General features: G+C 38.8%; 1 protein-coding gene across 37 annotated transcripts in view; it reads right to left on the reverse strand.

Moving 5' to 3' along the window:
- Lrmda (leucine rich melanocyte differentiation associated) overlaps positions 1-24,046 on the reverse strand; it is a 1,370,443-nt gene that overhangs the window by 273,073 nt on the left and 1,073,324 nt on the right. Inside the window, exon 9 of one of the 37 annotated variants that reach the window (XR_015440506.1) lies at positions 21,873-21,976. The exons of the other annotated variants lie outside the window; for them this stretch is intronic. The gene's annotated coding sequence lies outside the window, so the exon portion shown is untranslated. The remainder of the gene's footprint in view (positions 1-21,872; positions 21,977-24,046) is intronic. 37 annotated transcript variants of the gene reach the window in all.

Consider the following 24,046-nt stretch of genomic DNA (forward strand, 5'->3'; position numbering starts at 1 on the left):
GTGACATGCTGTTTTCTACAAGCACCAGGCCAAAAAAAAAACCTCCAAAGAAAACACAAAATGGTCCCCCTATTCAAGGGTTAGGATGCATCCATATCCTGAAAGATAGGTGATACAAAGGCCACAAAGCTGACCCTGTGGAGAAGAGGCGATTTGGCCACAGCTAAGAACCCTCCTGGGAGGCCTGGTGAGAGCGCTCATGCTTGCTCAGACAAACACTGGGCCCCATCAAGTCACACCCTTATGTCTGTAGGCAAGAAAACCAGGTGGCAGGGAAAAGATCTGGGCCACTGTGCACGGGAGGGGTCGGGCAGGCAAAGGGAAGACACTTGCTCCCCAGACCGAGGAGCTGGACAAATGTGACAGGAGTAGGCCGACAAGTTGACATGTGATAAACCAGAGCCTGTGTAAAATACACTCTGGGCTCCCAGGGCAGCTGAAATGAGGCTTGTCATTCAGAAGAAGAGGAGGTGGGAAAGGAGGAAACACAGGGCAAGTTTCCCCTCATGTAATCTGTGATCTGTTAGGGGAAAACAGAAAGGCTGGTCCAAGTGCAAGAAACCCTTGGGTAGTGGACTGGACCCTCAATCATACGCTCCGTTGTCCCCCTTTCAGCCCTTGGACCCTGTGCCCAGGTAGCTAATACCATGGCCCTTCAGGCCTGACGGACCATGCAGGGGCCCCTCCACATCAAGGAAACCTGAGGCCTGGAGATTAAAGTTATCTGGTGGCAGATGTTTTCATATTGTGAATCCTAGAGAGGTAACAGTCAACTTGCTTTGGCTCAAATGTCAGTGTTTTTTAATTTCCTTTTTTCTTTGTATTGGCTGTGGTGAGATATAAGCAGGAATTGAGTAAAGAACATCAGATCCAAGGTGGGCTCACTAGACCCCCTATGTTGAACATCATTAATATGATCAGCTCTTACCTCTATGTATGTTATATTTCAGTCAAACAAGAACATATTATAAATGGGAGAAATCAGGCTCTATCATTAACATTTCCTGTTTCAATAACTGCCTCCTCTTCAAAATAAACTGCTAAGTCTTAACAATCCAAGTTTTGTTTTTATTTTTATTCTCAGGTTACATTTTTGTCTTAACTAAAATTGAAGGCAAAAAGTCTTTACTCTTGATTTCATAAGCAATTATTTAGTTATACTCCGCTATAAAGACACTTTATTACTTGTAAGTAATGTTTTACTTATACTCTTCTATAAAGATACTTCCTAATAAGTTTATATGCAGAATGTTAAATTTTCCTTTAAAAGTATTTTTTGGGGGGGGCTGTATTGGAGATTTCTCAAGCTGGGACAGAATTTAAAGATCCTCAATTTATAAAAATCCTTCATTTTACAGAGCAGAAAAGGTGGTTCCAATTGTTTTCCTTAAGATGACAATGTCAGGCACCCATACTTAAGGACTTCTCAGTCCTGAAAGATCTCCAAATTATAGGACATTGCCTTTAGAACAGGAATAGAAGTTTTACTCTTATAGCTTGTTTTGCAAATATGGTATTTATTTGTTCAGTGCTGATCACAGGAATCAGAGGACTCCTGAGAACTTCAAAGATCACTAACAACATGACTTACGCTGGTTCTTACCCATATTTTCAAGGACAGAAACGTGGAGTGAAAGGCCAGTGTGAAGTATATTTCCTTCTTCCCTGTCTGTATTTGAAGGAGGGCTTAATGGATTTGAAATGGGCTGGATTCCAAAGTGCATGTTGAGATCGGATGCAAATTAGCCAAGGTTCATAAAGTATGGCTCAGTGTAGTCCAGTGATAGACAGGCCATAAACCGGATGTCGTTCAGAATGGACAGTGGTCGAGTGCGATGAGTTCACGTTTCCCTTTCAGTTTTTGACTGAGGAGCTCTGAAATCGTTCAGATACGAAAAGGAAACAAAAAGCCGATCCCTCCACCATTCCCACCACCATCTCTGAATTCATCTTTTCCACTTCCATCGGAAGACAGATCATCACCACTAGAGGGCAGCATGAATTTAGGGAAGAAAAAAAAGCAGCAGCTTGCTTTTAAATAAATAAATAAATAAATAAATAAATAAATAAATAAATAAATAAATGATAGCAACTATTCAGAGAGGTTCCTTAAAGCCACACTGTGCTTTTGGTCACCAATTATAGGTTCTGTAATGATCGATATGTCACGTTTACTCAATCTGGGCTGAAGGCTACCTGGGAATGATGCTACCAAAAGTTGCCCCTACATAACGTTCGGATTCATGGTGCCTTTATTTCAGGGACTGATTTTTTTTACTCTCAATTGTTCCAATTAGTCTTCCGGACTCGAAGGGTGGAGATTTTTGCATATCACTTGCATAAGTATAAAGTAGCATGCAGACTAGTAAACAAAGTCAGGCTCCCCATGTTTCTTAGCAAAACAAGATCATTTTTACCATGGAAGTCCAAAAGGGAATGCCATCCAATGTCACAGAATTGCCATTATTTGGCAGTCAAAAAAGTATAAAGAAAGAAAATAAAGGAATTGAGAATACATACATACAAATCAGGGTTAACCTCTCTTTAAAGCCTTCATTGTCTAAAACCCACCTAGTCATTGTCTTCCCTCACAGAGTACCTGACCAATTTTTATCAGAAAAGAGAGGGGCAGAAGCTACTTCAAATAAAAATATAATAATAGTTGCAGCTGCTGGGTGATTCTCAGTTGGTCCCTATCATTCTCTGGCACATGGGCCAAGTAACTATTTTCATGCACAGAGCAATGAATAACTACCTCCTTTTAAGAGAGAGAGGTGTTTGTGGCTTTCAGATTTCAAACCTCTCTCTTTTAAAACAGCAAAAAAGAAAGATATGGCAGTCTGAGAAAATGTCTTTAAGAATTTTTTGGAGAGTGAAAACAAATGAGTAGATTCAATCAGGGAAAGGAATAAGCAAAAACTGGAGTTCCTGGGTTTCTGGGCTAAACTGGGTCCAGGTGTGGCTATTTCTGCTAAGAGGCTTCTCAAGTGGTCCATGAAGCAAGTATAACATGACCCTCACATACTTTCTTCCTTTAGACTTGCCCTGGTGTAACAGTTATGTAATTGACTAGCCATTAGGGGAAAGTTGGATTCTAGTTAATTAATTAAATTATCACATTAACTCACAGTGAACTAAAGACTTTTTTGAGTTTTCTCTCACACAGAAAACTATCTAAACCAAAGTCAGTTTCATTCTCTTACTAGGGACATCATAGCGAGCATACTTGTGTACTACACAGGGATGATACAGTTAGAAAGCTTGAGTGGGCCAGTAAGACTGTGGATTGAACATTTCTCAAGGTCTCAGGTTCTTCTGTTCATATAAAATCCAACAGGGTGAAGATAATAGCTTTTCATCCGCAGTGTTAGGCCTAGGGGGCACAGTAGGTACTCAATAGGTTGTTTTATGTTTTATTTGTTGTGGAGTAAAGAAAAGGTCTCGAGTTGCTCAGTTCACCACGAATCCTGGACATTTACAGGGATGAACTGGCCACAGACAATAATTTTCTGACTTCCCTCTGCACCCAAGAGATCCATAAGTCTCATCCCCAGAGTTTTTCATTTAATGGCTCTGAGTTAGGGCCTAGAATTTGCATTTTTGCAAGTTCCCAGGTGATGTTGGGGTATCACCCTTGAGAAACACTGTCGCAGGTCTGTAGTCCCAGCTACTCTGTTATGGCTGAGGCAGGAGGGTTGTAAGTTTGAGGCCAGCCGGGCAACACAGTAAGACCCTGTCTCAAGACAAGGAGAAAGAAAAAGAAACACTACTCTAGGACAACCTAAAAGAACTTCACCTTTTTGTTGTTGTTGTTGTTGTTGCAAAAAGTAAATCCTTGAACGTTAATTTTTATTCTTGTAAAAATCAGGCTATCTAAGGGTTTTTTAAAAATATGGCTAACTAAGGGTCTTGTGTTGAGTTCTGGCAAATGGAGGTTTTATTTTCTCCCCAACTGCAGTCAGAAAGCAACTGGTTCCCCACCCCAGCCCAGCCGCCAATACCAACAATAATGAAAGGTTGCTCAGCTCTGAAAGCAAAGCAAAAACCAGGAAAACGTAAATTCAAATGAGGTGCAGATAACATTAACAGAAGGAAAGAAGTTTTGGATAAGTAAAATAGAAAACTGAATCTGCAAACCATGATTTATGAAGTATAAGGGGAAAAACAAAGCTTGTAGAAAAAATTTCCCAGAAAGTCTTTAGATTTTCTCTAAACTGACAGAATCTTATATGAACAAATCTGAGCAGTGAGAGTCCTCCTGCAGAGTTTGAATGGGAATTCTGGCTTTGCTCTCAAGCAGAAATTCGCTTTTGGGTTTCAGATCTGTTCCTATTAGAAAGCTCACATCAAAAGGGGGAAAACATCCACAGTTCTGTCTGGTTCCGCAGGCTGAAATTTCTCAAGAGAGTCACTGAAAATAAAGACAAGTTGCTTTTTTTCCTTTTAATTCTTCAGGCTGCAAAAAAAAGAACCTTTCAAATAAAATTAAGCAGACCTGGTAACAACCGGGTTTGTCATAATTCAAAACCTGCAAGGATCGGGGGAAAGGGCTTCTTTCTTGGACACAGTGGTCCAGCCTCCATCTGCCCCTCATTAGAATCCTAACAAACTATTCTTGTATTGATATTACCATAATCTTTCCTAATTCTCAGACATTCTAAATGGCCTTCTCCAAAAAAAAGAAAACAAAAGGAATCTGCTGATATGTGATCTAACTACAAGAAGTTTGCATTACAAAAAAAATATGTAACTTCTATCATTGCAGAAAGCATAACATAATTCTTGGGCACTAGCAAATTCCATTACCAAATGCCAAAAATATTTTCATTCATTTCTGGCTTTTTATTACTCATCCTTTAAGCTGCTTTGGAAAGAAAAAAAAGAATATGTATTATATATGTCAATGTAAGTAACTTTGGGTTAAATAAGAATAGCAGAAAGAATTGTAGGAGTAATATGAACTTTCTATACATTTTCCCCCCAAGATAAAGACAAAGTCAATAATAGAAGAGCATATTATAAGGGCCCTCATTAGGGTCAGTCTCATTAAAAGTTAATGAAGGCACCAGGGTCTCCCCAGTAATATTAAGAGGGGTGTGTTTATTTTTTTGCCTATCGATGGAATGACTCTGTTCAGACAGACATTGGCGACAGTGGGTGGTACCAGGTGTTATCTGTCCCTGGAACATACTTCTTCGATGGCTTGGAATATTATCCCTTTTATTCTGCTGGCTTGAATTTGTCAGGATTCACCCTGTGGTGAGTTAACATGCCTCCATATTGAAAAAAAATTGCCCATGGGCCAATGTGAGGCTCGCACCTAATAGAATACATCTGGCTCTGACAGTTTGATGCCCAGCTCTGAGCCACATTCAGCAACACAAATTAACAGCATAGACATTCCCCACGCTGAGCAGGAAGTAATAACCTGCTACCTGCTACTTGGCCAAAATCTCATTATAAACCATTACGGTAATTGAGGGCCAAGGCTCTGTGGATATTAGACTCCCTGAGTGCCAGTGGTTAGTTCAGGAGAAGAAAGACTCCTAACGGAGGGGGTGGGGCAAGAAGGAGAGACTGTGCCTTGGGTAAAAGAAGGATACTGTCTCTACAGTGTTTTGCGGGGCTTTGGTATTTTTTAACTCTTTCTCTTCTGTCCACAAGATCTCTCCTACAAGGGATCGGGACTCCAGGAAGATAAACTTTTGGTAGGCCTCCAACAAATGCTATACAATTTAAAATAGCTTAAATGAACATTGAGGACATCCACTAAGAGAAGAAGAGAGAGAAAGAAGGCAGAGTGGTCTGTGAGGAATAAGTATTAAAGTGAGTAAGGAGAAAATGGAATCACCTGTTCACTCTAGAAGATGAAGCCTTTCTAGAATTATTGTATGAATATGAGCTGCCATTCCTCTATATCTGGTAAAGTCAACTGCTTTTCTCATAGGCCAACCCTCTAAGACTCTGCCCAGAGTTGGATAATGATTGGTACAATGAATGGAGGGAAGCAGGGCAGAATAAGTTCTATCAATCAATAAGCCAATGGATCAACCAATCTGATTTTATCACCAAGATGGCCCTGGACATTGTAGTAATGATGACAGCTTTCAGTAAGCTTTTCTAGGAGTCATACAAGGTCAGGGAAAAGAGTAATTGAAAATATAATAAACTACATCCAGAAATCCCTTCTTATCATCTCCCTTGTATAGTTTGGATCTTAAATGTCCCCCCATAGGCTTATGCGCTAAGTGCTTGGCTCCTAACCTATGGCATTATTAGAAGGTAGCAGAACATTTAGGAGGTAGAGTCCAGCAGACATTGGGAGTATGCCCTCCAAGGGCTGTTGGGACCTTAGCTCTTCCTGCCTCTCTCTATCTCTTTCTTTCATATCTGGTAATAGGTGAATGGTTTGCTCTGCCATGTGCTTCTGCCATGATGTTCCACCTTGCCACAGGTCCAAAAACATCAGGGCTGACTGAGTATGGAATAAAGCCTCCCAAATTGTGAGCGGAAAATACACCTTTCCTCATTAGAAGTCAGTTATCTCAGGTGTGTTGTCACAGTGATAGAAAGCTAACACATCCATCCACACAAACATAAACAAACACACCACCAACAGCCCAAATCTCCAGTCTTGGCAGCTAGCTTATGCAAGGTTTTAGCTAATGTGTAATAAAAGCCCCTAAACACGGTCTTTCTCCAGACACTACTGGAAGCCTGGTGAATAAACCTTCCTCGGCATTCTGAATTTATTGTTTCGTCTATCCTGGATCTCAACAAAGGGCTCCTTGGAACTGGCATTTTGAAGAATTGATACTTTGGGGGAAATAAGCACTCTGGTAGGTGAAAGGGAGTGTTCTGGGGGATGAGGATGCCTCAGAGGATCAAGTGCACACTCTGCTCAGGCGAAGATGATCTTCCCCTCTCAGTCAGGCCAGCCTTGTTATTTCTTTCCACCTAGAGGGTTAAACACAGCCTGGAACCTAGAAAATGGCTGTGGTCGGTACAAGTGAGGCCTTCCCTATAACTAGATCCTTCAGGAAAAAACAAATTAATCAACAGCGAGCTGAAGTGGGTTTAATGATTGCATTCTGCATACAATCAGCTTTTCCCTTTTCAAGGGCCATCAATATGTCAAGGGAAGACATATCTGAAGGATATAGCTCTTAACATCAAGGTTATCTATTCTCCACAAGGCTCCCACTCCCTGCCCGGCTGATACTCCACGCTGCCTGTGTCTAACATTTTCATCAACTCTGCAATCAATCAAGGTAATAATGTTGTGCAAAAAATCAATTAACAACGCAATTAAACTTTTCTTATTATCTCAAAGGGCTGAAATAATACCTAAAGGGAAGATAGACTCACTGAGCACAGACATCCATAATCCAATGTGAAAGTGAATTATGAGGTTAGACAGATGCAGGCCTGTGCTGGTGCTGTTATTTTCCAGGGGTTATATCTCATCGCGGCAGTGTATCAGTCAGCCTCAATCCCAGACCCTAAAATTCCAAATTACTTTTAAGAAATATATGATGTGCAATATCCATTTCATATTCTCTTTTAAAGATAACCCCCTCCCCTCCAAAACAAAATTGAACAGCCATATTATTCAAAGACAAAATGATCTTTCAACCAGAACATAAAATATAAAAGCTATAATAACATTTACATCTGTATAGCACACATCTCTGTAAATGCAGGTCATCTATTATACATAATCCGCAGTGCCTAAAAGGATCGGGATGTAGCACAACATTTAAAACCCAAATTTGTAAATGTGCAAACTCCTAGGGAATGGGATGGCCATGGCTTTCCCTTGGCCTAGGCCTCCTCGGTCATGCCTGCCGCTACCCACTCATATACACATTCACGTGCACACACACACACACAGAAGCATCAGCGACAACGGAAGTGTTACTCATTTAAAATGAGAATGACTATATTATTTAGCAATTACACTCAACTTGCCCTGAAACACCATCCTTAGGAATTGAGCATTTACAGTACATAAAAAAGAGATGACTATTAACCTTTTGCTTCCGTGAGGACTGGGAAGTACTTGAAATTTCATACTGAAATGAGATACATAAGAGAGGAAGAGGAAGGGGTCCATTTACAGAGCTCTCTCTAAACCTTGTGGCAAACTGTGTGTCATGGTCTGAGATCAAAAGAGCAAGGCCCAGAGATAGAAGAAGAAAGAATGAGCAGCACAGGAGAGGGAAACAAACAAACTCCCAAACAAAAGCTAGCAAACAAAAAGTGCTGCTCTAGGATTAAAACTATTTGGATATCCTCCTAACTCCTGCACACACACAAAATGACCAACTGACTTAAAGAATAAATATTAGCAAACATCAAACGCAAATGTCCACACACAAATCAGCACAGTTCTCCTCGCCTTCTCCCTTCTGCACTGGGCCGGTCCTGTGGCCGATTCTGAGGACCTCTCACTAGTGTGTGGATGTCTGGAAGACTCCAGGCAGTGGGCAGAAGCCAAATGAACTGATCCAGGAACGTACAATTGCAAATTTGAGCCTCAGATGGCTAAGAAAGGATTTCCTTCTCTGTCAAACATGTGACACCAGCTTAAGGTTTAGGGGCTACATGGCTAATCTCAGAGCAGTGTGGATTTTCACATTTGCTACTGGGAGTTGGGCAGGTATTGTTGTTTTAAATATCATTGCTCAACAATGAATTCTTTTTTTTTTTTTTGAAGTTACTCACATGTAACAAGGACCCCTCTTCAGGCAAGCCAACTTTCCTCCATTTTCAGCACAGCATGGAATCATGGCTAAGCCACAAGTGCACATTTAAATGAACAGCAAAACAAGACAAATACATGCACACTCAATTCTGCAATTTCTTAAGAAACACAAAGACACGACTTGTGATGTACTTTTGGTACAGATTTTCAACAGAGAAACTGGACAGGTTTAGTGAATCTTGCTATTTATTGCCTAATCTTAAGGAACATAATTAATACGTTTTCATTTCCAATGACTATTTTGTGTATCAACTGGAACTCCTCCTGCTGTGTATTTGATTCCACCGACGATGGGGTGGGTTGCATTTTAAATGATGTGTGAGCACTTCTGTTCTTTCCGTGCTCTGGTTTATGTGTTATTCATGACTTGCCTTACAGACATGGCTGATACACAGATGTAAATGTTATTAAATCTTTTGTATTTTAGAGGCTTTGTGAAAGCTTTCTTTGTTTTCAAATAATTCTCTTAACCACCAAAAATAACCAGTAATACATGACAATGTCTTGGGAAATCTTTTTCACTGAATTTTCTGATGAAGAGATTTCCCCCTTTACTGTTATGTTTTCATCAGAGCAAAAGTGTGGAATAAGTTGGCAGATGGAAAAGTTATGACTTTACAGTGACACTCAAGATCAACTTCAGAAGTGTGTGCACATGTGTTGCATATTTTGTGTGCATGTGTGTTGCATGCAGGCAAGTGGATGGTTGTATGTGCACTGTTACATAAGTTTTCTGTTAAATTGTGTCATACAAGTGTTTATTGGGTGTGTATGAATACGTTGGCATCATTTTGCCAAGTCAAAACTCAAAAATCAACCATTCCTGATTACCTGTCAAAGATGTAGTTAGTTGCTTTAATGGATTTTGGTATCAGACATAATTTTTAATCTGTTTTCACTTTGCTCCATCCTCTTCATATTTCTCAGGATTTCAACAGAAACGTGGCAGAGGATCAACTTCTTCATACAGACAGCACTTAATCAGTCTGTGCCTCTCGCTGGCTCACTTTTCTTATTGATTTTAAATTAAAACAATGCTCTGAGGCTGAACAGTGTGCCTCCACAGATACAGCTGACTTGACTGAAGAAGGTCAAGAAAGACAGAGATGAACGCTCAGTCTTGACATCAGTAGTCCCACTTTGAACAGCTCTGACAGGGGAGCTCAGCACGCTGCCTGCCCTGCATACAGTGGGAGCACCTGCTGGCTTTCAGGGAACCCGGAGAGAGGTTATATCAACTCAGAAGTGGAACCCCAAGACAGGCTCGGGGCTGGTGTACTAGCAGCCACCTTCAACTTGTTCCATCTCTCTGGGCCTAGGTTTCCCAGGAAAGCCATTTCTTCTTCATGAGGGTCTCAGCAGGTTTTCTGTGCTGTGCTTGCTCATGTAGCTGATGGGGTGCTGTGGCCCTGTTCTCTCTATGCTCCTTTTCCATTCCTAGGTCCATCCTCCTTCCTCCTAGAACATTCACCACCCTCATTCGTCTCTTGCCTTCCTTGGAGTTTCAATTGTAGAATAAGATCATCATTGCTTATTTTCTCTACCTGACCTTCCACGCCTTTTCTCAGAAGCAACTAGTTCTCTGATGAATGTTAGGATAGTTTCCTTTTTTAAAAAAAAGACATTTATTATTAAATAGACCAACAAAATAAGTCAATAAGTGGGGAAACATCATGTTCCAGGCACAATCAATGATACCCAAAAGCACAAAGAAGGAGAAAAGAAAGGGAGAGGCTTTCTATATCTGAGGAATTGACAGGTCAGAAAAGGAGATGATTGTCAAATAAAAATAATTGTGACAAAGCTGGCTATAATACTGTTATGTACAACATGTTATGCAAACATAGACAAAAGACTGGCTCTGTTTGGTGGAGCAAAGGGGTGGACAGAAGTCATACCAAGAAGATATTTTCTCTTTGTATTTCATTTTTCAGTTGTGATAAGTCACAAATAGAATACATGTTTCTTGTAACAAGTTAAACAATATAGAACGTGTATCAACAGCATTTAATAATTAATCCATTCAATATTTCTATTATCACCTGATACACAGTGACTCCCAGAATATAGAAGTGTGTGTGTGTGTGTGTGTGTGTGTGTGTGTGTGTGTATATCTGGATATTATTTATCCATATGCATAGATGCAGGATATAGTGCTAAGTAAAAGTCCAATGAGCAAATAAATGTATAAATTCAGCTACTTTGGGTAAGAATGAAGTAAAAATAAGATGAATACACTCATCATTGCTTTTCAAAAAGAACATAAGGGACAGAGATTTAGCTGAGTGGTTCTGCCGCCTGCCTCACAAGTGCAAGGTCCCAAGTTTGATCCCTGGTACCAAAAAAAAAAAAGAACATAAGAAGAATAAGTCATAAACTAAATGTCTGTTTATTAGGTGGATAGAAACAGAGTCAGGGGATCTGGGTAGGACCAAGACTTCTCTGAATATTTCTCTTTATATATTCATATATTTTTCACAATTAAAATCAAAAAATAAAAAAAGACAGGAAAAAGCAAACTCCCAAACTGAATACAAACCGAAAATTAACTTCATTATGTATTAAATTGATAACACAACTACACAAAGAAATTAATTTATGAACACAGTCTTCAGTTTCACACCTGAATGAGGCATATTCTAGGAGCCAAAAGAACTGCAAAGAAATCTTAACCTCTACATAGTAGGCTTATTTATTTATTTTGGTACCAAGGATCAAACTCAGGACCTTGCTCTTGTGAGGCAGGAACAGTACCACTGAGCTAAATCCCCGGTCCTACATGGTAGGTTTATTGTTGTTAGTGTTATGGCTTTTGTCATTCTCAAGTTATGTATATTATAAGGTAGAGAAACTATGTAAATACAGTGATGTTCTTCAAAATCAAGTCTTTCACTAGAAGAGGAGGAAATAAAACAAGGGGAAATGTGACTGGCAAAACAGCAGTCCTCAAAATGTCCATACTGGGCCAGGGATTTAGCTCAGTGGCACCATGCCTGCCTGGCAAGCACAAGGTCCTGAGTTTGATCCCTGGTACAAAAAAAAAAATGCCCATACTATAGTCTCTGAACCTAGGAATACAACCTGACATGGCAAAAGGGACTTTACAGTTGGATTAGGGTAGAGACCTCCTTGTGGGACCATCCATCATCTTGGGTGGGCTCAATCTAATCACATGAGTCCTTCAAAGGGGAGATGTCTTTAAGGCTATGGTCAGAGAGGAACACTGAGAGGGATCCTGGGGGAATGTTCAGAGAGACACAACATTGCTGGCTCTGAAGATCACAAAAATGCCAGGAGCCCAGGAGCCAAGAAGTGGTGTAGCCTCCAAAGACAGAAAAGGTGAGAAAACAAATCCCCCCACAGCCCTTTAGAAAGAAATGCAACCCTGCCAGTGCTCATAGAAAATACAGGTCAGATTTCTAAGCGCACCAATCAGACAATAAATTTCTGTTATTTTAAGCCAGTCAATGTGTAGACTTTTATTATGGAGATCCTAGAAAATTAAAAGTGGCAGAGGAGAGGCCACATTGGAGGGGTCTTTAAGAAATTATGATTTTGAAATATAAATATGTGTGTATGCCTAGGTGGAGCACTCTTGGTACATTTTCTACTAATAGATATAACCAGGGATCCTGAAGAAATGGCCAATTCAGGTTGTGGTACAAGAAAAAGACAGAGTGAACTAGAACATCTTGTGCCAGGTAACAGGGAAAGAACATAGGAGGTGGTTTGAAGAGGTATCCTTGGGTGATCTGAATATCAAAAACAATAGTATTATTTAAGAACTGAATTTTAAAAACTACAAGTCCATAATGATTTGTAAACACACAAATAAATAAATGCAAAGGGAGAGAGAAAGCTCTTTAAAGAGTGACAAATTCCCAGCTCTCAGGAGGCTGAGGCAGGAGGATCACTAAGAGTTTGAGGCCAGCCTGGGCTACATAGTAAGTTCAAGGACAGTCTAAACTATATAGTGAAACCCTGCCTCAAAAAACCAAAAAGATAAAATAAATAAGTAGTGACAAATACTTAAAATAGAAGAAATGACATGATTAGAAAAATCATCATACTCCAAAGTAATAATTCCTGAAAATATTATGAATGGATGTTAGAGCTATTGGGAGAAAATTTAATTAGGGAAGAGAACATTCAAACAGCATTAGATTGTCACTTTTTAGGTTAATTATTAATGATAAAGAGGAACGTACACCTTTAAAGAGATTTCATATGGCAGTGATCACATTAACAAATGATCAAAGTTAGCATTGCTAAGATGCTGTAATTAAATATCACGTGTCTCTTATACTGTGCACTAAAATATACCCAACATTACCTATGCTCGCCAACCCTTGAAACCTGAAACAAACCATGATGCAGCAACCAGGACAAACCAAAATGTGGAACAACCTACAACAAAATTGCCCAAGTTTTTGGAAAAAGTGCCATAAAAGTCAGAAAAGCTGGGATGTGTGTTCTAGATCAGCGGTTCCTGAGTTTCCTCAGAACCACCAGGAGGGCTACAACACCGATGGCTGTGGCTGCCCCCAGAGTTTCCCATGTGGTGGGTTTGGAGAAGACGGGGCTCCAACATTTTCATATCTGATGTTCCCCAGGGCTCCTGATGCTGGCTGGGGCCACCCCTGAGAACCACTGCTCTAGATTTAAAAAGAATTAAAAGACTTAACCACATACACTGGTGTAAAGCCTGATTGGATACTAGATTGAAAGAAAACCAGTTAAATACCATTGGGAGGAAGGAGAAAATTTTATAATAGGCTGTATATTGGGTAAAACCTTTGAATTAATGTTAATTTTCTTAGGTATGATATTGGTATTGTTGTTCCAAGGACATGTTTTTTTCATATGAGATGACTGGCTGAAGTATTTAGGGATGAAGTTGATTTAAATATCTCATTAAAATGTGTACGTACCTATGCAGACTCACAGATACAAAAAGAAAAATATGCAACAAAATATTAAGAGTGAAGTAAGTAAATAATGAATGTATGTTCTGTTTATCATTCTTTGACTTTTATGGAGATTTGAAAATTTTTACAATGATACTTTTTGGAAGAAAAGACTTTTTTTTAACATGTGTACTGTTTGTTGTAATGACCCCAGGAACAGGTCAAATCTATGTGAATTTTCTGTGCCATCCGTTCTCCTGATCGCTCAGGTGACCTACTTAAATTAAGCTTCTCAAGCTAGCAAAAATTGAGATCCTTTCAGGGCAATATGTCTTCCCCAAACACCAATCAGTTGTTGAAAGAACAATAGTTAAGATGAAAGATCAACAGTTCTTTGCCGCATCAATATTATTTCCCTATGCTTTCTTCTTTACACACACACACACACACACACACACACACACACACACATGCACATACTCCACAAGGATAATCTATCCTTGATTCCTTCCTTCTTTTTTCCCCCAAAATGTATAAGACCCTTGTTTAATGTGCACTACAAAACACCTGTCTAGAGGAGGTATTTTCTTATCCTCGATCCATGTCTTCTTCACATTGCACACTATTTACTGAGATCCTACTATGATAACAAATATCCTAGTATATGAGGGTACACAGTCGATAGGGCTCAGCTCACAGATGTCATCACTTACTAGCAGAAGTCAGGCAATAAACAAGCAGACAAAATTTAGGTAGACATCTATAAGAGATTTAAATATATATATATAATGAAGATGGTAAAACAGAGGACAGAAGTGACAGGTGGTAATGCAAGAGGACAAGAAGATAGAACTAAGAAACAATACTTTACTGCTGGTTCTAATACCTTTGTAGTGGAGGCTTGTGAATTTGGCCAGGTCACATGACTTATATAAACCTCAATTTTTATGTCCAAAATGGGAATAATAATTTTTGTCTCTGTGTCCTCCATAGTGGCTATGAGGAGCCCAACTATTGAACAGTATGTATTATCATTGCAAAATGACAGTATATCTGGGTATATACTTCCATAATTTATCATAATTTTTATGATAATGAGCTGTTTCAGAGCTGTCCTGTTAGTGTAAGGATTATACAGCTGCTATAATAAATAAGCTCCAACATTTCAGCACCCTATCACGACATAAGACTATGCTTCTTTATTCAAAAGGCCAACATTGGCAGCTTTCTCCACATTTATTTTCATAGTTCTGCCATCTCTTATCAAGCCCTTTCATGCCTGTCAGGGGAGTGGAAGGGGAAAAAGTACACAGGAGGCATAGCCATCCCTCAAACCTTTGGTTGGGAATTGATACATATCCCACTAACAGGCTAAAACACACTCATGTGATTGTACCTAAGTACAGGAGACTATGAAATAGTAGTCCAAAGAGGGAGAAAATAGGGCTTTTTGTAAGCAAAGAGAAATTCCTGCTGCTATGACCAAAATGTTTTTTCCTTTGACATTCTTCCTTAACATAGAACAATATAATATGTTAAGACTATAAAGGGTAACTTTACAGTTAGTTCAATACTTTGTGGGCCATCTGTATGCCAGGAATAATATTATACTAATATTTTTATCTGTGTAGAAAAGCACAGACTCAATCACAGTGCCTGGCACATAGCCAAGTACAACACACACATAGATGAATGAATGAATGAATGAATGAATGAATGAATTCTCCACTGGGTCCCAAGTTCCATGACAGCAAGGAGCATCATTTGTCTACAGTTTCCCAAGGGTCTGGTACTGAGTCCAGCATATAGTGGATAGTAAATATATGTTACAAATTTATATTTTGAAACCTAAAAGTATGTTCTGTTCCTTAAATTGAGCATCTATATTTATAAGCATACTCTTAGAGCCAAAACTTTGATAACACATTTATTCATGATAGAATAATTCCAAGTTAACCAGGCCTTACCTCCTCATAAATACTTAAATAAGAACCACAGAACCAGTATAGCTAGTTTGGTATCAAAGAATAATAAGAAAATCAATTAGATAGTGCCTACTTTTAAGGTGGAACTACGTCACTTTAATTGAGATTAAAAAACAGGGGCCCTAACTTCCAAAGAGCCTCTGTTAATTAACTAAAGCAATGAATATGCAAGCTTTTTGATGACAACAAATGTTCTTGGAGGCCAGCCGCAACTGCAACAACCACAAAACTTGTTTTACAAGACAAAAACCTAGTCTCAACCTAGATGGGGAGATGTGTGCAGGAATGTACACAATTCTCATGGTACATTCAGAGGGCAAAGAATATGCCTGAATCTGGTTATAGCAGCTCAAGTTGGCCTCACAAGTGCAACATACTGAAGGTAAAATTGTGACTAATCACAATCAATTAACTGAGGGAGAAATGCTACAAAGTCCTTTTTGGAATAAATGACACAGGTGTTTGTGATTCATATACTCTCTCTTTCTCAACCCTTCCCTCTCAATCTACACAATTGTTTAATCACTGGAATGTCAACACTCTAGAACCATTTCAAAGGCTACATCTTCCTTGATGATGTTTATTAATTATTCCAACCATGAAAATAATCATATAAATAAAAATAGAATCTAAAAATCTGAGAATCATCTTGAAGCAATAGTTCAATCTAAGTCCACTCTGCAGTAAGAGTATAACAGGCATGTCAACTGCATTTGAGAAACCCATAAATGGAGAAATCATGATAACTAAGGCATTTTGCTTTTTAATTTACCATTTAGATTGTGAATCACTTGATCAAAACAATGAATTTCTTAAGTAAATGTTCTTACCCTATGACAAGCTGAAATGGCTTGTTCCCCCAAACATCCCATGGCAGTCCATGTGGCAGAACTGCCCTCTGTGGCACTTCCCCTTATCTTTTGAGACCCAATCCCAATTCCACTTCTCAGGAGCTTCCCCTGATGGCCCCTAGGTGCTAATTTTCTCCCTGTGCATCATTCATCACACAACCATTATGCACAGCCCCATTGCAGTATCACCAAGCATTTCATTTTACTCTCACTAAAATACAATGTACTTGCATTGGTGGAAAATTTTTTATGTTCATCTTTGAATCCACAATGCAAATCACAGTTCCTGGAATTCAAAATGTAGCTAAAATGTTGGCTGAATGGACAAATGAATGAATGTATGAATGTTCCAGACTACTCTGCTTATGTGATAGAAGGTCTAGGAGGTCACAAGAAAATTTTGAGATCAAGCCATGAAAAACAGAGTGATTATCAAATGGAAACACAGAGGTTACAGAGGGTGAAATGCCCTTTAAAATAAAAGCTTAGGCAGAAGAACTAAACAACCCGAAGACCTGTATACTCATTAAAGAAATGGAATTAATAGTTTAATAACAGCCCATGAAGATATCACTAGATCAAATGGCTTTAATGGAAATTCAACATAAGTTTTAATAAAGAATAATACTAATTCTGAACAGATTTTTCCAAAAAATTGAAGAGGTGGAAATACTTAACAGCTTACAATCCAAGCAACTATACTGATAGGAAACTACAGAAATATATTACAATGAAACTGCAGAACAATATTCCTCCTGAACATATATGCAAAAATCTATAACAAAGTATTAGCATATAAGATCCAGCAATATTTAAAAGTATAATACATCATGGCCAAGAAGAATTTTTCCTACAGATGCGATGTTGGTTCAATATTTAAAAATAATATAACTCTATATTAACAGATTCAAAAGACATGTAATCATCTCAACTGATGCAGAAAAAAATACTGACAAAATTCAACATTCACCCATTCATCATAAAAGTCTCAGCAGCATAGGAGAAAAAAACAAAAGTTCCTTAAACTGATAAATGTTATACACAAAATTCCACATGTAATATCATATTTAATGAAAGCTGAAAGCTTTCCCTCCATCACTAACTACGTGGAAGACTCACTTTTAACCCTTGCTATTTAATTCACATATCCTCATCTCCTCATCATGACTTACACAGTCCCATGTGATGTGGGGATTGTATGGCATAGTATCTAGCAATCCACTCTTGAAAAGGCAATTATAGGCTCTGAAAGCTTCAGGACCAAAGCTGAATACAGTACTGGAAGGGCACTAGGTGGATTCCCCAAGGCAGGAAGTACTGAGGACACAATGAGCACCACTACACTGTAAGGACTGATGGGGGTTCAGGGGAGATTTTCTAATACTAATGGGAAAGCATAACATAATCTCTGCCCCAGACATGAAATGACAAATCTTTTGGTGATCTAAAGATACATACTTCTGAGTGTTCTTTTTGTAGAATTCTCTTTTGTATCAAGCCTGTCCCTGGGGACCAGAGCAGAAGGCAAATTAACTCCCAGAAGACTAGCACATTCCCTAGAGCTCTGCTATCTACCACAGAGCTTGCAGCATTAGCTGTTCATTGCTGTGCATGGCGCTATACTGAGAATTCCAAAATACATCATCTCATTTAATCTTTCACCATTCCAAATCCACAGATAAAGAAAGTGAGACTTAGATTAATGTATTCAAAGAGACAACAAATGATAGGGAAAAATCTGTGGTTGGTTTTGAGATGTTCTGACTCGAAAGTCAATTCCTTTATAACAAAGGTGACTTTAGGGATCTGTGAGCCAGAGAATAATGCAAAGAGTATTTCTATGACTTTTGGCATTTTAAAAGAGATTTGTGGGGCCAGGGATTTAGCTCAGTGGTTCCGCTGCCTGCCTCGCAAGCGCAAGGTCCCCAGTTCAATCCTCGGTACCAAAAGAAAAAAGAGAGAGAGAGATTTGTGTTTCATTTTATGATGAAGTTTACAAAATGCATTTTCCAGTTATAAAGACAAAGCTTCTTCTCAAAGCAAGTGTTCAACTACAAGATGCCCTAAGCAGCAAAATCTTAGCAGTATTCTCCTTTTCTTCATCCTCCCCATCATCACAGCTAACTTTATTAAGCTTCCTCTGCGTAAGCATTTTATATGGATCATCTCATCACTTGATCCTTTAAACAACCTGATGAGGTAACTAGTATTATTTTTGCCCTTTCCCTCTTTTATATTGTCTATAAAATGGATGGATCTAAACAAAATTCAAATCCATGAATCTTCAGGGTAGTGTTTACACTCTTTCTGGGGCCCACAAAATCGGTTTACGATGAAGTTCATGAAGTCCTTGCCCATAGCCTTCATCTCCTCTTCCAACATCCCTCAGCACATAAATCTATCACAACCAAGGAATGGTTCTGACCCATTGCAAAAAGCAGTCTTAAAAAAACCATCAATGTTTCCAAAATGCAGTTACGCTGGGAGTCTTCCTGAATTCCAGTAGGAATGACTCTCCTGGGAGCTTTAAATGCCTTCTTTTTTGAGGAGCCTCCCGATTGCCAGGCAGAAACCTCCTCCCTCTACTATTAGTGGGCCAAGAGGAAAGTTTAAAAGTAAGGTGTGTGGTATACAATCTTGATCTTCCAGGAAAATAACTTTACTTGGCCTGCCAGCTTTATGCTTGGTCTCAAAGACTTTGTCTCTGGAAAACAACGAAAATCCAACCAAAGTCAAAACAGCTGGTCTACCTCTTCTTGATTCTGACTCCGCGCACTACTGTGCCAGACAGACTCAGAAATGGATGAGCTTTATCCATTTGGGGTGGCAAAGTCCCCAGTTGGCATGCTACTGAAAATATCCACTTATGTTGTTACACTCTCCCTGCCAGAGATCAAGGAACTCAAGAGCCAGAGGAGCCCAGCCTCTGAGGAACATTGTGGTTTTTTGCCACACTGCTAAGTAGCTACGGGTTTAGAGCTCTTGATTAAATGTGGTTTTCAACCAGCCTAGGCAGCAACTGACTTCTAATCCTAGACATCTATATTTTTTAAGAGGTTTACTGCAGTTCTTAACTACATCAAGTTAGAGACCTAAGGCCCAGACTCAAGAGTCAGGCAACCTGGGCTCAAATATCTTCCTGTCTCAATATCTGCCCCTGTAGAATGAGGACATTCCTTATGTTTAATTCCCAAGATTAAATGACATGTTGCATATAAAACCTCAGCAATGATTAGCAGATAGTGGGCATTCGATTCCCATTAGCTTTGATTAGTTTCTGAAAAATTACATTTGCAAAGTACACTTAGCCTTTCCAAAAGACTTTCACAACTATAAAATCACATTATCCTCACCACAATCCTAGAAGGCAGGGAACTTTCCATTATGCCTATTTCAAAGAGGAGGAATCAGAAAGAGAAGGGGTGCCCAAGGCTATGAATGGCAAATGGGAATGCTTTGGTGCTCTGGGCACAGAGGACGATGGTGATCATACATGATGATGTACTGAGAGGATTCTTGAGCCTTCTTTGGTGCCACTGATGCACCAGCCTTTGTGAAAGTTAGCCTGTTTTTGAGAAGAAGAGTTCACACAAAACCCCAGTGCTGTTGAGCACAGCAATGTTGATCTTGCCTTTTCTTCCTTCTTGCTACTTGAAACATGGGCATAAAGGCTGGTGCCATAACAATGATGTTATGACCACAAATCAAACTTGAAGATGGGAGCCAGTCTGTTAGCAGGTAGAAACACAAATGAAAGAAGCTTGTGTTCTTGGTGATATCACATCAGCCTTGGGCTGTCTGAATCTGGGGTTCATGTTATATGAGAAGTATCTTGTTAAAGCTACTGCCATTTGGGCTATTAGCTGCAGCTGACAATTCCTAACTTGTAGAAACCGTGTTCCTGATTCTCACTACTCTTTTGGAAAAATCATATGTATTGTTGCTTGTTGGCTTGTATTTTTTATGTATTGCCTTCTTATATATACATGCTCAATATAAAAAATAAGTTATACAGAAAAATAAATGAAAATCATGCATAATTTTGCTACTCATAACTAATCACAGTATTCTGATGTTTTGTCTTCTAATCTTTTTTCTATCCATATATAAACATGGATGAATTAGCATATACCTTCATTCATTTGGTTCATTGCTTAAATATTTGCCTAACATATTAAAAACAGTATAAAACATTACTTGCATGTTATATAACATTGTGCTCTGCAAATATGCTGTCACTTATTCAGCATCCCTATCTAGTTGGATAATGATTGCTTTTTGATATTATAAAATTATACCATACTGCACACTTTAGTCTACAACAATGCTTTATTAACGTCTTTCCTTAGGATAGAGTCCTGAGTATAGCATTACCAAGTCAATGCTAAACATTTCGTAGCCTCAGTGCACTGAAGCAAAGTTCTTTTCAAAAACATCCACTCAACAGCACTAGGTATGGCTGTTTGACCATCTTAACTAATTAACAAGTGGAAAAATTATCCTCTAGGATTGTTTTGTTTTTGAAGCATTGAGTAATTATTCAGAGTGGAACACTCCCTATAATCACCATTCACTTTTCCTATTTTGTCTCATGCATCTTTGTCTCTCCAACATCTGATGCGTAGCCTAGCCTGCAGGATATACTCCATACTGTATTATCAGAGGGATACGGTTATTCTTAATAGCAACATACTATTATGTTGTGGGATGGCCTGATAAAAACTGCCTTTGTAAACATCACATATTATACTATATCCTGTAGGGTATTAGTCTTTGAATACTGGCAATCCTTGAATGATTATAATTATATCTAACACTAAACATTTTTTACATCTCATACAACGTTCTAACAAGTTTAAGTGCTTGCAATTCAACCATCAGACTATCCCAGTGATTTAGATAATATTACTCTTCCCATTTTAGGATTCAGAAGCTGGGGCAAAAATTGTTAACTAAATAAAACAAGGATTTGAGATGTGATTGTAGTGTGAAATGGAAACTTGCTAGGTATTTTGGGGGGCTATCAAGAGAAAAAAAAACATAGCTCTAGCCTCCTGAACTTCAAGCTGGTCATGCACAAAATGAAATCCAGTAAAAGCAGGTAATAAGGTGGTAATATTAGTCTACATTTATTAAGGTCCAAATACTGTTCTAAGCCCTTAATCCTCTCAAAACACCTATTTTGTAGAAATTGCCATTGTTCCTATTTTACTGATAAGGAAACTGAGGCACAGAGATTATGTACTTTGAGCTTACAAGTAGTTACTAAAGAACCAAGGTTGAATCTAGGCAGACTATGTGGAAAGTATTTAGTGGCTGAGTGTAAAATGATACAACATGGCACATGGCAGTGTATACTCACCTGTTCGAAGATGCAGACCCAATGTGTTCCGTAAGCACATGCCCTGTGAGCTGGAACAAGTGGCACTGACTCTGTCATCATTCACAGCAAAATCAAAACGGCAGCTAAGGAAACCGGCATTAGACAAAAGACTACAGTGGAATTGGTCAAAGGTAAGTTCAAATCCCAGCTCCACCTTTTCACCTACTAGCACAATGGGAATAAATGTTTTCTGGAACAAGGAGATTATAAAGATAATATAAGTTAGTGTACATGAAACATTTAATTTCATGATTTACTAGGAACACAAACAATATGGTTTATTTTATGTAAGCAGACACATTAGATGGAATATCTTTTATCTTGATTTCTTGTACTACAAGAACATGAAAACTGAAAAACTCATTTTTTTCCAGCCTCTTAGTGATATATCTGCTCAATGAGAAAGAGGCAAATATCTTTAGGAAGCTGTCCAATCACAAACAAGAAGGAATGCCTTGCAGGAAAAATATCTTCCTTCTTTATGTTGCCTGGGATGCTGAAATGACACTAGGAGCAGTAGCAGCCACTTGGAGAATAAGAAGATGAAATTCACATGCTAAGCATAGTCATGCAGAAAGACAGAAATAATGTGTACCAAATAAATGCCTAGATTGCTTTTTGTTAGATTTCTATTGTTTGCAACTAAATGTATGTTTATCTGATACACTTTCCTTAGCATGTGTCAGAGGTCCTTGTATTTCCCCACCCCATAGAAAACACATATTTGAGGGTCACACCACCCATACCTCACTAAATAGTCAATGTCAACTTTTTTGAAGGCAATGATTACAGTCTATAGGCAAGCTTTAGGACAACAGATTTTTGATGGAAGAGCATGAGCCTGACCCTCTTGTTCCTTAGAGCAGTGGGGGAGCTGGCTGGTCATGAACTAGAATAAAAACTTGGAGTTAGTGAGATTTTATCACCAGTGACAAGATGAGGGATAGGAACACAGGGAGAGTAGAGATATCTGGTGTAGAGACAAAACAGGCCAGGTTTCAAATCTGGGATTGCTATGTACTCACGATAGTCATGAATAATTAGCTCATCCCTCTAGACTTCAGTTTTTACCTCTATAATCACTTTTACCTCCTCAGGTGACAACTAAGACCTTTTCAGATATATAAAACAAATGTCAAAACACATAAAAATCATAATAAGTAATCAATAAATAGCTGTATTTATATTTTTAAAAGGCAGTAGGAAATAACCACCCTCCATTCACTTCAATGTCATGTATAAAACCCACTGTGGGGCCGATCATGGGATTGTAGGGCAAAGAAGGAAACCATGTTCCTGCCTTTCACCCCATACTCTAGAGCTTCTTTTCACATGATGAAAAAAATGAACTGAACAAATAGGCAAATAAGTTAATCATCTGAGATAGAAGAGCTAGAAGAACAATCTACATGGATTCAAGAGTCACATGGGCACCAGGGACGGGAGGAAATCACGGTTAGCACTCAGGCCTTTAATACCAAACATTTCTCCCCATTCTGCTTATAGGAAGATGAAGGGCCAGGAAGTCCACGAGTTTGGTTGACTGATTAAATGTTCTGTAAGGCTCTTTAGGATGCGAATTCATATCATTTAAGCAATTATTTAATGTTTAAAACAATACAATTCATATATTTTAAAAGTCCAAACACTGGATAGCTAAATCATCTCAATCTCTTCATCCTTCACTAAAAACTCTACTACTGAATGTTTTCTTCAGAGCTCTGGCATTACGTCTGCCCCACTCACCAAAGAGGACTTGAGACACTTGGTTGCAGAAAGGGCATTAAAACAAGCTCTCTGTCTAAAATGTTTCCAATTATGTCTGTAAAATATGTACCATTTCCCAAGACCCCATGCTCCTTGGGGATAACATATTTAGTCTGTTTTATTTTGAGAGGGGGAAAAATATGAAATCACGTCTGTATAGTTGTTGTTGTTGTTCAGATGAAGCCATTTCCCTCCTTCTGTTTCAGCCCATTTCTCCCCAGCGAGATGGCACTACTCTAGGCAAAGTCCCTCTTCTCCTAGCCACCGTGGACCTACCAGACTAACAACAGCTCTACAAAATATCAACGTGAAGAGTAATGAAGATATAAGTATTCCAAAAGAGAACACATGGTTATTTAAAGCCACTGGACAGTGTTCAAAAGGAA

Source organism: Heterocephalus glaber, unplaced genomic scaffold (genome assembly GCF_053883595.1).
Source record: "Heterocephalus glaber isolate CG9 unplaced genomic scaffold, H.glaber_assembly_v1.0 deba00001497, whole genome shotgun sequence".
Classification (NCBI taxonomy): domain Eukaryota; kingdom Metazoa; phylum Chordata; class Mammalia; order Rodentia; family Bathyergidae; genus Heterocephalus; species Heterocephalus glaber.